The sequence below is a fragment of the Gadus morhua genome, chromosome 14 (genome assembly GCF_902167405.1).
Source record: "Gadus morhua chromosome 14, gadMor3.0, whole genome shotgun sequence".
In the NCBI taxonomy this organism is placed as follows: Eukaryota; Metazoa; Chordata; class Actinopteri; order Gadiformes; family Gadidae; genus Gadus; species Gadus morhua.
The window spans coordinates 8516342-8526212 of record NC_044061.1 but is presented as its reverse complement, the minus strand read 5'-3'; positions in this window follow the sequence as shown (position 1 = coordinate 8526212).

Below are 9871 nucleotides of genomic sequence, written 5' to 3'. Positions count from 1 at the left end.
AATTTACAATACAGTTTAAGAATATTTTCTTTGGTGAATCTATTTTCAAACCATGTTGTTTATGTTTATCATTAAATCGACATATCAAATGGAGTCCCATTCTTTTTTTGCATTTTGTCTACCTGTTACAACCTACCCCAGTAGGTGTTACAACCTACCCCGGTAGTGGGGTAGGTTGTAACAAAGGTATACATTGTATTTGTCATAATCTCACAGATTCCGTGATATAGTTGAGGAGATTTAAATGGTTGCCACTTGTAGTAGACAAATGTGGGTCTTTGCCTAAAAGGTCTAGAACTGTAGCTTTAAAAGAAAATGTAGTTTTAGGTGCTGAAGGAAATGTGTTGCAACCATACCCGGTCTCCCCTAATAAAGTAGGCCTACCACTACTTTGTTGCTGCACTTAAGTTAGGTAGGCTACAATTTTCAGATACCTGTAGGCCTACTTAATTTAATCTTTATGAACATTTTCTTATTTTGCTACCTGCATTTTCTACTCGTTACATTTTGCGTCAGGCTCATTACTTTAGTTGTAATGCAATGGGGGGGAGTTATCGATTGATGGGAGCCTCTACTCAAACTGCATTGTCCTCATATCTGCAGGGCTTTGCAGTTGGAATCAGTCCACATTTCAGAGAACCGTATTATCTTCGTGGCCCGTTTGGCATTCCTCTCCAGTGTTCACACTAGCCATCCCAAGATAGCCACAAGGGAAGAGTGGTATAATTTTCTGTCCCAGGTCCAGCCAGTGGCCAGCATCGATTTACTCCCGAGGAAGTTGTGTGTTCTTATTTTTTCTGTAGGGTTTACTTCTGGAATAATTTTTCCAAAAGTAATGATTTTTTTACTTTAGAACAGGCCTAGCATGTGTCCCTCATCTTCCAGACAACTTATAGATTCATGTTTTCAGTGACACTCGTAGCAGCCCTCCACTATCCGCTCACCTTTGTGTTTAGGCTCCACCTGTCTGCGGAGAAAGAGATGGCATACTCAAGGGCCAAGGAACTCCATATATAGTCACACCAACACCAGCGTCTAGACACCACCAGGGGAGACTTCATCTCCCGGCACTCTTCATGGATCGATAGGTCGCATGAGGAATCGTTTGATGGAGTCTAATCGCCGAATGTGTTCTTTATAAATGTTGTGGTTCATTTTAATAGTCTCTCCTGATTGAACTGTGTTTATGGCCAATATAACCCATGGCTTAAGTACTCCAAGCATTTTAAAACACATGCTGACACAAAATTCTCGCGAGAAAATATAGTTGCAAGAAAACCGAAATATCCGGGTTTGCTCTGCCATAAAGCAGAGATTTATAGCAGAGATTGTCTTCGAAAGGAAGAACAAAGTAAAAAATGTCGAGTTTCAAAGTCATGGGTTGATATGCAAATATGCAGTATTGCTTCTACAATATTTAACATTGCCTATACTTTCATTTAAAACACAATGCAGGCCACAGAAGCATAAGCAACGATGCTTTAAATGACAAAAAGGATAAGCCATTATCCTTTACTTATTTCCCAAATTAAAATGTAGGCTTTTCGCTTTTGATGAAGTGACTAATGCAGATGGACAGACTGCTGCACATAGCGGTCCTGATGCTGCTTATTGATGATTTGTTCCATATAACAAATCATTTTTAGTTAATGATTTTATTAACACTTCCAAACTGGATTTTATGTTTTTAACTGAAACATGGCTGGAACAAAATAACAGTGCAACCGTTCTGATAGAGACAGCTCCTCCCGACTATAACTTTTTCGATGCATGTAGATCTGGAAAAAGAGGTGGAGGGGTTGCTGCTATATTTAAAAATGTATTTCAGGGGAAACAGATGTTATTTGGTGATTTTCCATCGTTCGAATACCTTAGTGCTGTATTGAAATGCTCCCCCAGAGTTCTCCTATTAATTATTTACAGGCCACCCACATATTCTGCAAATTTTTTCGATGAATTCACAGAATTATTGTCTAGCATCTCCACAGAATTTGACTGTCTAGTTATAACTGGTGACTTCAATTTTCATACTGATGATTTGAATGACAAGTGTGCAAAAAAACTTTTTACCATTTTGGACACATTTGAACTGTCTCAACATGTGAAAGAGGCTACTCATTGCAAGGGGCACACTCTAGACCTGGTTATCACAAAGGGCCTCAATGTTTATGATCTCTCTGTGACTGATCCTTCCTTGTCTGACCACTTTTGTGTTTTCTTTAACATATCTTTTATTCCCGACATACAGACAAAATCAAACACTGTCAAAAAACGGTATATCAATGATGATTCTAATGTACTTTTTAAAAAGGCCATCTCCTTGCTACCACCTCTAAACCCATGTTCTGCTGATGATCTTGTAGAAAACTTTAATTTGAAAATTTTGAAAGTCATAGATGTCATTGCACCTTATAAGGTTAAAACGATTTCTGGAAAGCAAAAGGCACCCTGGAGAAAAGCTGCTTCTGTAACAGCACAGAAAAAGGAATGCAGGAAGGTTGAACGCATCTGGCGTAAAACAAAACTTCATATTCACCATGATATCTATAAAGACAGCCTCCGTGCCTACAATTTAGAATTAAAAAATGCTAGAGAAACATTTTTCTCCAATATCATTAAAACCAACACTAATAATGCAAAAACCCTATTTGCAACTGTTGACAGACTGACCAACCCCCCAACAGAAATTCCACCTGATCTCCATTCCACGCAGAAATGCAATGAGTTTGCAGCTTTTTATATTGATAAAATTGAAGGTATCAGACGCGCCATCAATATCTCCACGTCAAACAAAAATGTTGGACTACCACCCTGTTCAGGCAAAAATTACGTGGCAAGGATGGCATGCTTTAATGTCATAGACTCTCAAAATCTTGTGGAAACTGTGACACAACTAAAGCCATCCACCTGTTGCCTTGATACTATACCTACCAACCTCTTTAAGAATGTTTTCGACTGCCTAGCAGTAGACATATTGCAGATAGTTAACAACTCTCTCCAGTCAGGCAAGTTCCCAAAAGCTTTGAAAACTGCAGTTATTAAACCCCTTTTAAAAAAGCGGAGCCTAGATGCCTCTATTATTAACAACTACAGACCAATATCAAATCTACCCTTCATAAGTAAAATCATTGAGAAAGTTGTTCTCCAGCAACTAAATCACTTCCTGGCATCAACTGGTTGCTATGACACCTTCCAATCAGGATTTCGACCCCTGCACAGCACTGAGACCGCCCTTATTAAAGTTGTAAATGACATCCGTCTTAACACAGACTCTGGCAAAACCTCAATACTAATGCTACTTGACCTCAGTGCTGCATTCGACACTGTAGACCATACATTACTTCTGGAAAGGTTAGAAAACTGGGTGGGGCTTTCAGGCACTGTCTTAAATTGGTTCAGGTCCTACCTTCAAAATAGGAACTACTTTGTTTCCATTGGCGACTTTGTATCAGAATCAACCAACGTGACATGTGGAGTCCCACAAGGTTCGATCTTAGGACCCTCTTTATTCAACATCTACATGCTCCCACTAGGGCAAATCATGCAAAATAACAATATTGACCATCATTGCTATGCTGATGACACGCAAATCTATGTATCGCTATCACCAAATGACTATCGGCCCATAGATCTGCTGTGCCACTGCATTGAGCAAGTGAAGGAATGGATGTGCCGAAATTTCCTTCAACTAAATGAGGACAAAACAGAGATAATTGTATTTGGTCCTAAAACGGAAAGGCTTAAAGTAACCCAACACCTTCACTCTCTGTCCCTGAAAACCTCAATCAAAGCCAGGAATCTAGGGGTTATCATGGATTCAGATTTACATTTTGACAGTCACATCAAATCAGTTACAAAATCGGCATATTATCACCTTAAAAATGTAGCAAGACTTAGAGGGCTCATGTCCACCGAAGACTTACAAAAACTTGTACATGCCTTTATCACTAGTAAGCTTGATTACTGCAATGGTCTCCTCACAGGTCTTCCAAAACAAACTCTGAGGAAGCTTCAGCTTGTTCAGAATGCTGCTGCTAGAGTTCTAACAAAGACCAAAAGATTTGATCATATTACACCAATTCTGAAATCGTTACATTGGCTTCCTGTAGGTCAGAGAATTGATTTTAAAATCATGTTGCTAACCTATAAATCCCTACATGGTTTAGGCCCAAAATATTTAACTGATATGCTTCCACTACATCAGCCTTCTAGACCACTAAGATCCTCTGAGACCAATCTGTTAATTATCCCCAGAGTAAACACAAAACATGGGAAAGTAGGATTTAGTCACTATGCAACAAATAGCTGGAATAAACTCCCACAGGATTTAAGACTTGCCCCAACTCTGAGCACCTTTAAAACAAGACTGAAGACTTTTATGTTTGCTATAGCTTTCTGCTAAAATCTTAAATACATTGCACTTTCTAAAAAGCTTTTTTAACTTTGCCTTTATTTTCTATTTTAATACTAAAATGCCTTTTTCTATATTAACCATTTCTTTGCATATGTTTTTCTTTTACTTATCTATTATTTTATTTTATTGTATGACAATGTTTATATGTGAAGCACTTTGAGTCTGCCTTGTGTATGAAAAGTGCTATATAAATAAAGTTGCCTTGCCTTGCCTTGCCTATACTGTTGCTATGCAGGGGATTCTGGAGCAGTGCATATGAGGGGGGAGAAACTACCTTCACTATACACCATTAATTATTTCTCTTTATTCATTTAGCAGAAGTTCGTATCCAATGCATTTGTTTTAGATACATTAAGCTTGTTGCTCAGACTGTGGTTATCGGAGCTCAATTATTTATGATTGGGAACCTTTGAAAGCTGAATTCAATGTGTGTAATGATTAAATATAAGAAGCAGATGTTCAGCATGAGTTGGTTTGTGTGTTCTCATATTTATGTGAGAAGTACTTAAATGTAAATGTACAGGAAGAAAAGCTTCGGCCACAATTCAATATAGCGTGATAAAAATAAATACAATGAGGTCTAGTAATTTTGCCTGGATTTATAGAACAAACAATCTTCGTTTTACAAATGGGTTTGTAAACTAGTAAACACATTGTGAGGTAATTTGTTGTCTGCTCTCTTACTACACAAATAACGTGTGTGTGTGTATGTGTGTGTGTGTGTGTGTGTGTGTGTGTGTGTGTGTGTGTGTGTGTGTGTGTGTGTGTGTGTGAATGTGGGCATGCATGTGTGTGCGTATCTGTGCCTCTGCGTGTGTTTCTATGTGTGCATGCACAGGCGTTTGAATGTCTGTTTTCTGGGATGCTGTAAACGTTTTGTGTGTAGTCGATAAGTTGTACTTGTGTTCTATTTAAGTATTGCATTTAAAAAGTGAAACATGTTGTCCTATAAAACCAATGCTGATACTTACTGGTGTGCCACCAACACTATCCATAATCTAAAAAATAATACATTAGAGTCACCTATTGATTAGTCTGTATTATTTATTTATTCATGAGGGGGGTTAATGGTTATTTAACAAGAGTAACGAGTGATTGTGTGCGTAATGGTGATGTATAATTTATTGAGAGTCTACCCTAGTGTAGATTTTACAAGAGCAATTTTACAAGGGCAGGCCTGTGTGTCGGTGGCGTGTATGCGTGCGTGTGTTCCTGTTTGGTGTGTGAGGGTCCGTGTGAGATTGGTGCGTGCGTGTGCATTGATGTGTCTGATCATGCCCATAGCCCCAGTCCGCATATTGACAGAGAGACAAAGAGGGAGATCGATAAAGGGGGCCAGACATGCAGGGAAGATGAGGAGGGGGTGGTCGTCCATCTTTATGTCCGTGGAGGGGGGGTGGTCGTCCATCTTTATGTCCGTGGAGGGGGGGAGTCGTCCATCTTTATGTCCGTGGAGGGGGGGGGGAGTCGTCCATCTTTATGTCTGTCTGAATGCACATGTCTGTATGTTTGCACAAATGTGTCTGTCTGTGGGTTGTTGCGTGTGTTTGCACAAATGTCTGTGTGTGTGTGTGTGTGTGTGTGTGTGTGTGTGTGTGTGTGTGTGTGTGTGTGTGTGTGTGTGTGTGTGTGTGTGTGTGTGTCCGGTGTGACGTCTCTGTGTCTCTGTGTGACAGTGTGTCTGTGCATCTGTGATCATTTAAATTCAGTGAAAAGACATTTTTTCTTCTTCTTTTCTTGAGTTCCCCCCTGCGGTATGAAAGCCACTTCCTTTGCCTTCGTAAGAGTGACACCGAGATGGAGATGGAACAGACACTGGGCGATAGAAGGGGGAAACAACTGTGCGGGCGAAATGCTGATCGTACACCATCGCACAAACCCACGCAGCGCAGCTGAATTTGGACATCCACTTAGGGTGATTACCACGGCATGCTGGGCCGGGCCATTGCTTACACAGCGATACAGTGATACTAGGAGAGGGGAATCTGCTTAATGTTCACCACTCTGGCATTCTGACAGCCTGCATGTTTATTTGTGTGCTGGTAGTCTGTGTGTGTGTGTGTGTGTGTGTGTGTGTGTGTGTGTGTGTGTGTGCGTGCGTGCGTGCGTGCGTGCGTGCGTGTGTGTGTGTGTTGACGACCACTGTAGTGAGGGTGTACTTCACGTTGGAACCAGGAGGCATCCATGAGCTGGAAACCTTAGCACTTACCTGCCCGTAGATACAAAATCATCACTTTGATTAAAAGCCTGTGAATAATATAACTGCAAAGAATATAGTACAGATGTTACGGACATGAATGGCACAGCAGAGAGAATGAGATAGAAGAGGACAACTGCCACCAAATCAGAACCATGTAAAGAAAAAGCGCTGCTCGGCCCTGGCCAGGCGTAACCCTAGTACCACAATACTTCCGCCCAGATCAGATTGTTTGCCCTTGGTGGCTCGGAGAGAACATGAGAATGGCATTTCCTTCAAGGACGTGGTGATAGTGAGGCGGAGGCAGCTCTTGCATTATCTGGCGTGTTTATTCACAGCAGTTGTCTTTGGGAGTGTTATTTATAAGGAGAGAGAGGTGAGATGCGGCTTCAATCAGGTTTAACTCATTGTGAAATATATTCCATTATGTATTCTACATAACAATCTACTCAGCAGTTGTCCTATACATATATTGAAGAGTATCTTTTGTTATTTGTTGCCTTCACTCTGCATCACTACTATGGGATTTTGTACTATGTACACAACTCTTGACTTGTAATCTTTTCACCGCAAGCGTACACACAGCCTGTTCGCCAACCTAAATGACAGAGTAAGTTGTTTGTTAACCCGAACCAACAGAACCCAGATGGGTGTTCCACTCGTCCAGTTGAAGAAACTAGCAATACATCACGTATTTCAAGTGTCTGTCAGCATAAACAACATGGATGACATATTGTCAGTGGAAAATGCATTGTAAGATAGTTTGGCATTCAAATTTATTTGACAAAAATTGAAAGCGAGAAATAAAAATTATTTTCAGACATTTTCAGTGAATGTACTGTAATGGTGTTGAAATTACCATTTAGGGCACTTAGCCTTGTCTTGAAGCCTTGAAGCCAAACTGATGGGGGTCAAGCAGGTTGTTTTGTTAGGGATAGGAGGATAGTTGGTAAGAGATGGCACGTTCCAGAGTTTTAGAAAGGAATAAAAGAAGAGAAACCGTTCTATAGTTACGGATGTCAGTGGTGCCAAGGGTTGGTTTCGGCCTGAAGTGAGGGAGGTTGAGATGAGGGTGGTGAGGAATCGCATGTCCCGGACACACACACACACACACACACACACACACACACACACACACACACACACACACACACACACACACACACACACACACACACACACACCCACACACACACACACACACACACACACACACACACACACACACACACACACACACACACACACACACACACACACACACACACACACACACACACATATAGCAAGATAATCTAGACAAATTATTATAATATTTACTAATTTGAAGGGTAACTGGGACTTTCAAAATACGTAGAAGATGTTGAACCCCCGATTAACATCGTGGTCATAGCTCTACAGGAAGTTATTCAATTAGCTGGTGCAGTAGGGTTCAAGGACACTTGGGATTGAGCCAGAGACATGGGGTCTGTTTTGTATGAAAAAGGCCTCTAGGACATAAACAACGACCAATATTGTGGCTGATGTAAATGTTTTTTAAGGGGTTATCAGAAGATACAAAAAAGCTACAAAAAACAGAATATTTACAGAGGCCCTTAAATGACTTGGGAGTAAGGGCTCATTAAGACCTAACAGGCATTGCGGCGATTACCGCAAAGGGCGATGTGGGGACGTCACTTCATGGCCCGTCATGTTGTGACAGTTAACCACCGCCAACATGGCAACGATCAGTCCCTCGTCCAATCTTTACAGTTGCTCGGCAAACCGCGGTTTGCTACAACGCTAACGTTACATGGTAAACAAGGTTCTTCTTCCCTGGGGCGTCTTCTGGTCTGATCTCCGGCGCTTACGTGAACGGCCTCCGCAGCAGGAAGTAGTGTTGCAGTTTCAGTTTGGATTCTGTTTTCCGAACTTTCTGATCTTTGCGTAGCTGGCCACTGCATCGCCTTTTTCCCCGACCCCATGATGCCCCAACCGCCGCAGCTTCAACACACTAGCCCCATTGAAATGAATGGCTGAACCGGCGTTTCACCGCCATGCCAGATTTGGTCTGGCTGAGCCCAAAGCTAGACACCTTGGGTCTCTTATATTTATAAAAGGGCCTCAAGCACTTATAATATTACTACCATGTCTGTAACCTTACAGACATGCCTTACATGTCTGTAACCTTACAGAGACCATTATTCAAATGGTCTCTGGGAGGAAGATGTGTTTCTCGGGCTGTTTTTTTTTTAGATGCTTTATAGATTCAGACCGATTCAGGCAGGTGCAGAGAAGGATCCTTTTAAAATATCTCTTTTGCAGCCTCTGAGGTTTTATTGGGCTACCGTTGACCTGTGAAATCTAACTGGAAAGGAAGCTGCAGGCCACAAAAGACGATTTACGGTTGGGTGTTTAACAAGAGGCAAAGCCCACACTCTTGGCCTTTAAGTTAACACAAAAGCTAGTTTGCCTCAGCTATAGGAAACATATTCAAAGTCAATTTTAATTGTATAGTCTGTAATCCAAGTTACAGCCTCTAACGGTTCACAGGCCCACATTTTACAACATCCCTGTCACCCTCAGCCCTCTCACGGGAAAGGAATAACACCCCGAAAACCCAGAGAAGAAACCCAGAGAACAACCCCCCAACCAAGGATGGACGGATGGACGGATACACGTGATGTGGGCACATAGACAGATCTCATCAGATAACAACTCAATTCTATGTGGAGAGTTCCTCTTAGCAGACTCAAAGTGTTAAGATCATTACAGGATATCAGATAACATAAACCATGAAAAAACCTTGTATTAGTTATAAGTGGTTTATTTGGTACTGGGGCCAGCCAGGCTTTCATCCAACCTCCAGAGTTCCACTCATTCGAAACGTCTAAATAATACAAATACTTTATATGGACACGTTCAACTTTCGACAGCCAACATCAAGCATATCATTCACTGCTTTGTTTCCTTGTCTGGAGAGAGATTGCACAGGCAAAAAGTCTCAAAGCTTATCTGAGGAATTTTTCGTTTTTATTGTTTCATTCTTTCTCGTTCTAGGTGTGTGTGTGTGTGTGTGTGTCTTTCTCTTTGCTGGGTGTAAATCTTCTGGCTTTCATGTTATAGGGAAGTTTATGGAGGCGTGCAGTGTACACATGTCTTTTATATGTGTGTGTGAGTCTGTGCGTGGGTGTGTCTGTGTGTGTACTGGGGGTTGGTGGAATTTTAAAACACCTGCAGCCACCCCACAGTTGGGCTTTTATTGCGACACAATTCAACAG